General features: G+C 31.1%; 1 long non-coding RNA gene across 1 annotated transcript; it reads left to right on the forward strand.

Moving 5' to 3' along the window:
* The first annotated feature begins 2,009 nt into the window (after positions 1–2,009).
* On the forward strand, positions 2,010–5,046 carry LOC127714184 (uncharacterized). Its single transcript, XR_007987596.1, has 3 exons — positions 2,010–2,200; positions 4,483–4,551; positions 4,947–5,046. It is a non-coding gene; the product is annotated as an uncharacterized LOC127714184 (long non-coding RNA).
* Positions 5,047–8,151: the final 3,105 nt, after the last annotated feature.

Here is an 8,151-nt window from a genome sequence, read left to right on the forward strand (position 1 = left end):
CAGTACCAGCACATATGAGCAGCTTTATGACATAACGGGATCTGCAAAAAAAAATAAAAAATAGCCAAATCCATCTAAGGTATCGTTCACGGATGGACTTTGCACATTTTATTCGTAATAACGTATAAGCAGAGAGTTTCCGAAAACGTATATAAACAAATCTCAGTACCAAAGCATCAATTGCTAAGCTGACAGTACCCTCGGTGACAAGAAGTCCACCATTCGACCAAGTGATAGTAAATGAAAATAAAATTGGATAAACATTGTACGCCAGAAACTTTTCCGGATTTTATTTCAATAAGAAAGCAACATTTTGTAAAAGCCGACATATGAAAAGCCAAAAATGGCACATTAAAGTAAACGTGAGAAATGAAAAAGTGACACGAAGAGTATAGCAAAATCATCTTACAAGTCTACTGTTAACTTTTCCATAGCATTCAGATGGAGTTGATGTCTTGTTTTTCTTGATGATTTCTAAATTTATGACCACAAAATATATGTGAAAACATGTGTTATATATCATATCAGAACCAAAGCTCTCATTGAATGGCGAATGAGAGCTTCTGGATTAGCAGGCCATCAACAGATGTTTTACCCCGTTCTTAAGCAAGTTCTTGGCAAATATGTGACTTTTGACTTAAGGTAAAGGCATTTTTAATTTAAAAAAAATAGCTATTCGTTCACGGCAGCGTATAAAGTATATCTACATTATTTGTGATGTCTACATTTGAAATTAGTTGCATCGTGATTATCGATACCGATTACATGACAACAAGTAGTGAAACAAATTTGTATCAAATAACTGTGTTGATTACAGTATATTTATATCAAAAAGCAAAACTATATACCTTTTCAGCTGCTTTTATCATAAACTGTCGGGCATGTTCACTCCAAATGGCAGGTACAGTTAAAACCCAATGTATATCGTTGTCTTCAATTCGTTCGTTCATCTGCTTTATTCTTTCTTTTGCCTTTTCTTTAATGTGTTCAATACAAGCAGCAATCACAGTAATACAACTCATTTCTTTCCCATCTATTGTACGAATTTTCATACTTTTGGACAGCTATATGAGAACATTTGTTTTATAGTATTGGTCTTATGTAATTTGAATACAACTTTATATCTTTTCACTCTTTTGTGTACTTTGATATATGTGAAATATACTCAATTGCGTTTGAAAATTGGTTTTACCGTTTATTATTTGCATGACGTATAATATATGAATATAATCTAGGATAACAAGTTACACAATACTTACTTTGTATTATATTTGATGTTAGTTGCATGTGGCAAGCAAAAATTTTGTCGATTTGTACTGGTGTGGTTTTATACTACTATTATGTGGTTTGGGAGTTTATTGTATCAGTACCAAAGGTGATGCAGTTACGATGATTCGAAGTTAATCATAGTTGAATATAGTTGTTGATTCGTTTACTACATGTTTTGGTTGTTTGTTTGAATGGATGAAGTGTGTATAATACATTAAAATAAAGTAGAATCGCATAATAAAATAAGAAGTACATTAACTAAAAGCAACCGATCCCATTTCAGTGTTTTCTTTGTTTATAAAAATTAATTCTTTAAAGAAACGAGTTTAAAAACCGATTTTACACAATTTAAATGTATTATTAGCTGTAAATTCTATTTGAAACTGTATTTGAATAGACATCTTATTCTAAATGATGTTATCCTGAACATATATGATGAACTATAAACTACAGTAATTATTTTGATAAAGGAAAAAGAACTTTCAAGTTAAATGCTTTCGTATTTATGAGCTAATATAAACCAATGATACCGATTCAAATGCACTAAACTTTCGCGATCTCAAGCTTTGTAACTAAACTATTATCAGATGTACATATATCAGCAACAATCGTCTTATACCAATTTGTGGTGTTTCTGTGTCGTTGGACTTCTTGGCCAACATTTTCCTATGCTCTTACTTTGAGTACGAGTGAATTAAAATTTAACTACAAATTAACCTTTTATTATCATAAAATAGGAATCATTCACGACTTTTCACGCGTGGCGGCGCTGCGGTTCCATAAGTGGTTACTTGAACGCTTCAATCACGTAAAACGCTTGCATCTGTATTTACAACGTAAACAATGGCATGGATTACAATACCTGGTCTTTTCCAGAACTAACGTTACGTGGAGCTGTCACAAGAGACAGAAATATAGATCTTATAGAAAGGTAAACGATGTATTTAAAAAATATTGAGATTTCTTCTATAATAAGCGGAAACGCCGCTACAGTACATTGCCAAAAAGCTTTCGTCACCTACATTTTTGGGCTACATATTTCATATAAAAAGACGTTTATTGGAGGCATTTATGGTTGTATTTTTACAAATAATGTGTTGAAAAACGCTGAATTGTATATAAAGAGTATTTGTTTGTTTTGTCATAGCTCTGTCATCTGTCAATGTCTGTTGTTTTTATTTTCTCCTGATGTGAACACATATACTATTTTTTTACAATTTAATTTGGTTGAAATATAAATATATAGCACGATTGTTTATAATAGACAATAATATTTATGTTTATCTCAGAAGAAAATGAAAACAAACAAATAATTATTCTGCTGTTGGTACCAAGTTGCATAAAATCAAATCAGAAATGTTCCCTAAATAATCTTTTGAAATTCAATTTTATATGAAATATTTAGTGTGAAATACCAAGTGACAAATACATGTACCCCAAGTTATAAAAAAGCAAAATAAAAACCCCACTGAACATATAAATAGTCATGAATATATAAATAAACTTTCTAGGATACATTTAAATGATTTTGTATAATAATAATTAAAAATAGGGGTTCTATACAGATATTATCTGTTGGCCATGAAATGTGATACAGACCATGCAGACTGGGCAAGGGAAAATTAAATTTAACTTGTTATATACTGGGACTATTATACTAATAGTCTATTAGTCCCAGTTATATATAAACAATTTATTACTTTTGAAAATGGGACAATTACACAAGGAAAGTATTAAATCCTCCCAATACCACTTTTAAACAAGACATGATTCTACATTTTTAAGCTTTAAATCTTTTAATATGTCTCAGCTTCATCAACTTAAAAAAAAGACACTGTAAAAAAAATATAAAGGCCCTTCTCTGCAAACTTTTTATATATAACATGATGGGGCCATTTTTGGAAATTTTAAAAGATATGTACATCTATAATGAAGTTTTTTTATTTGCAATTCAAGTTCAAACAAGGAATTATTTAAATATGGAATAATTTCAAATTCTGCAAAATTGATTAGAACATAATTATGAAAACTAACCCAACTAAATATTTTTTAAACTTAGAAATGTGGTCCCTATACATGTAGTTCTACGTCCTTTTTGAATCCTATCTGTTCTTGGCAGATAATCTTATAAGATTCTAAATAGTTTTCTAAACTATTATACTCTAGAAAAAATGTTCCTAAACTAGTAAAAAGGGTTATACCTCTGTTGTTTGAAGGGCTATTAAAACATCGTCCTTTGAATATGGGTTAAATACATTTTCTCTCCAATAAGAACTTCTTGCTAGAGAGAAAATTTTATTAATTTTTAAGAAAAAGGTAATGTTTTATAATTTTATATACATATCATGCCCAACATTCAGCATACAAGAATTTTTCTAAATTTCATTAGTTATACCATTAAATCCACATGATATCTTGTTTTTCAAATATTTCATGGCAAGCAGAATTTAAACTATGTAATAGTACTTTAAAAAATCTTTACCTACATGTTTTAAAAAAATTCAAACCATTCCGTAGCTTGTTTAATTAAAATTTGGCTGGAACATGCATTAAATATTTGTCACTGGACATCAAGATTCCAACAATCAATCAATATATTTGAACTTGAATCATTGATTTCTTTTCTTTTTGTCTTGCCTTAACAGAGTCCAAAAGCAAGACATAGCATATTTATTAGGTATGCTGTTTTCAGCGTCATCAACAATGTATTAGTTAGTAAAGTAATATAAAATAGTGAAATATTGCAGACATTTTCTACTGGTAGATATTTGTAACCATGAAAGACAATATATTCATTATACAATTTTCATGATTAATCGCACAGGCACTTGTCTCAAAAAAAAATTTCCTATATACCTTAATATAACACGTGTTATAGGAAATTTTTTTCTGAGACAAGTGCCTGTGATTAATCGCTAGCCCTTCAAGGCCAGGCCAGATATATTTTTTGTAAGTATAGATAATTGTTAATGTGTCAATCCTAGTCAGGAGCCTTTAATTTAGTAGTTATAGTTGGTTAATTTCTGATATATATATACATATATATTTGTTTTTTTATTGTCTTATTTTATAATTTAAAATCAAGCCATTAGTTTTCTTGTTTGAATTTTCTTTCATTTTTGAATGTTGTGACCTTTGTAGCTGACTAGTACTATGTGATTTTTTCTTGACTGTATTTTATTTAATATTTTGAACTTTTTTTATCTTTTGTAGAATCAATTAGAAGAGCCAAAATTTATAAGTTTAGATTCAAGACATTCTGGAGGAGCAGATTGTGTGAAGGTATTTATCCTTTTATAGCCTCAATCTATATCACAAAAATGTATTTGTGTTAAAATATACAATTACCATTAAGAGAGTTGATTTTTTGTAAGACCAAGTAAAGGTTACAGGTCCAAACTCAGTTGGAAAAATGGTACTGTACAGTTTTATTTTAGTACTGGTGAACTCTACCGTTACAGACTCGTATGATAATAATACATCTGAAACTCCACAGATGTACGTGTATATCTTCCGAATCCAGCCACACTGATTAGATGTCGCTTTTCAATATAAATTTTTATGAAACCAGACTGGATTAAAATAAAATTTTCTTGTGTAATTTGATGAAATTTAAATTATCTCCACTAGTTTACTCACTAAACAACAGGACTAATCTGTTAACATTTTCTTTACAGAAGCCAGCAGAAGTCAAGAGAAATAAAAAGAATGGAACAAAAGAAAAATTGAAAAAGAACAGTGAAATGACAAAATTAAATAAAAATTTTGCATTTCTTATTGTTGTTATCTTGTGTATTGTTGACCAAGGCAGCAAAGAAAACCATCGAATAGCTGTTCAGACAGAAAATGACAGATGCTACACATGATCAAACAAAAGATAAAAAAACACTTCTAAGAAAAAAATTGTTCAATGCTGGACCAAATGAAATGCATGAGGATATTTATAATCTGAAATAAAATGCTTTGTTGAGCGCAGCCTGATACGACCGCAGAGGTCGAACCCTATACAGTTGGGGCAAATTTGGACACAATATTCAAGCTTGATACTGTCTGAATTTGGATTGTAATCAAATTTTTGACGTAATATAGGTTTCTGACACAAAATAAATGTGGTCAAAGATCTTATAAATCCATTGCGCAATACTGTGCAATTGAAAATTTATTCTTGAAACTTTTCAAAAATTTGAAATTTTAAAAATTTAAAAAAAAATATGAATCCCTTAAAAAAAAATTGTGAAAAAAATCCCCCCCCCCCAACTTTTTGAACCTCCCCCTTGGAGCAATAACCCCAAAACTCAATCCCTTTCCTTTGTAGTATGGAACCTTGTAGTACAATTTCAGAGAGATCCATACACTTACACACAAGTTATTGTCTGGAAACTAGAAAAATGCTTGTTTTTGGCCCCTAATTCCTACATGCTTGGGGCAATTAACCCCAAACTCAATCTCAGCCTTCCCTTTGTTATATGGAACCTTGTGGTACAATGTCAGAGAGATCCATACTTACACACAAGTTATTGTCTGGAAACTAGAAAAATGCTTGTTTTGGGCCCCTTTTTGGCCCTTAATTCCTAAACTGTTGGCCCTATAACCCCTAAAATGAATCCCAACCTTCTACTTGTGGTATTAAACATTGTGGTACAATTTCAGAGCAGTCGATATACTTATACACAAGTTATAATCCTGAAACTAGAAAAATGCTTTTTTGGGCCCCAAATTCCTAAACGGTTGGAACCATCATCCCCAAAATCAATCCCAACCTTCCATTTGTGGTATTAAACCTTCTTAAAAAATTTCATAAAGATCCATTCACTTAAACTAAAGTTATTGTCCGGAAACCAATGTGTCTTCGGACGACGACGACATCATACCATTATACGATCCAAAAAAACCTTTTGCGGTCGTATAAAAATTAATACCTCTATGTAAGTGAAACAAATTATGCGGTATGGGCTTTGCTCATTGTTGAAGGCTGTACGGTGACCTATAGTTGTAATTATTTCTGTGTCATTTGGTCTCTTGTGGAGAGTTGTCTCATTGGCAATCATACCACATCTTCTTCTTCATATGTGTTCAGTGCAAAATACAAAAAAATGGACTATTCAATAAAATTGATATCTAAGACAGGAAATATTGGGGTTTTTCAATGAGACATTAACCCGACAAAAATAGACAAAATATATATAGGTCAAGCAGGCATCAACAGCATGCAGACAAATGTAAAAGGAGATGTGGGGTAAAGATCAGTATGACGGCAGTTGTTTTCTCAAATGTGGATCCAGGATTTTGAATCTAGATAAAGTGACCCCCCCACTCCACTCTGAAGTAACTGTATTAAAACAAAGTCAATGTAGGACTTTCTTTGAGATATTATTGTGTCTGGGAGACACAATTGATGCCCCTGTAGATGCAAAGTGTTATTTTAAAATAACTATAACATTTAACCGCTTATACCCCAAAAATGACAAAGTTCAACTATCTCCCAAAAGGGCAAATATCAATAAAAATGAAAACCATAACCTCATGCACATCTTCAATATATGTACAAACAGACAGCAAAGTGAAAACTTCCTAGGATTCTAACTGTAGGAGGAGTTGTGCTGAATAACTGTATACCCATAATGGGACGAACGGACAGACAGACAGAAGGACAGACAGGGGTAAAATAATATGCCCCCAACTTTCAGTTGCGGGGGCATTAAAAGGGGTCATCAGGCCCCAAACTAGACAAAGTTTTGAGAGTAATAAAAAAATCTGGATTTACCATAAATGTAGCTCCATAAGGGCCATAAAGGGGGGACCCCACTCTTAAATCTGTCTCTGATATTAAACATTGTTTATATGTTTCTGAATATTTTATAAAAAGACTTGAAAGATTATGTTAGAAAACATTTTTATAATGATATTTCGAATAACATTTAAATGATTTTTTAATGATTTTTTGAGAATATGAAGATTATTAAAACATTTTGTTAAAAAATATTTTTTGAACTTTTTCAAAACATTTTATCCTGCAGAAATGAATTTTTATATTTTTTAAAAATGTTTCAGGGATATTTGATTAACAAACACATTCAAATCATTTATAAGACATTTTACAAACATTGTCGTCAAAATTCAGTAACATTTGAATGATGTTTTAAAAGTATCATGAAAATGTTTTGAAAATATTTTTAACGCCATACATTTGTGCATGATTTTGATATTTTTCTACAATATTTTTCAACATTTTTCTATTTTTTTGGTGCTAACTGGGAAAGCAGTGGTGAAACAGCACCACATTAGAACAAATAATAAAATCAATTGCATGTAAATCCATTTCATCTTTTATGCATATTTATTTACAATGTATTTTTATGAAATTAGAAAGAACACAGCAAACACAGATAATTCTGGAACCAAGTTGAATTAGAAGTTTCCACGTGGAATTACATGTTTCAGATTGTTTATTCCCCTGCCACAGCGGAGGAGGGGCAATAAGTTTTACCCTTGTGTAACTTTTAGAAAATACAAGGACTCTTTTAATGTGAATTCGGTTGGACGACATTTTTCTATCACAAACTACTTTCTTCTGATCTAGTTGGAATTTCCCTTTCAGAAAAGTTTGTGTGTTAATATAAGGAACTGTCTTGGCTGGTAAATAAATCCTGTTCCATAATTCCACTATTTGCCATTTGTTGTCACCTTTGTCAAATTTTTTTTTACATCTGGTTCTGACAGAAGTATTGATCCTCGCACTTGCAGCCACTTGGATTTTAACCATGAATTCATTTCAAACATAAAGATGTATCCCATTCATCACTTCATGGTTGGGTAAAAAGTCTGTTATCCCTGATGGGTTCTGAAATATTAAAACAGGAAAACACAAAGCATCATGTTATT

This window comes from Mytilus californianus, unplaced genomic scaffold (assembly GCF_021869535.1).
Source record: "Mytilus californianus isolate M0D057914Y unplaced genomic scaffold, xbMytCali1.0.p SCAF_9, whole genome shotgun sequence".
In the NCBI taxonomy this organism is placed as follows: domain Eukaryota; kingdom Metazoa; phylum Mollusca; class Bivalvia; order Mytilida; family Mytilidae; genus Mytilus; species Mytilus californianus.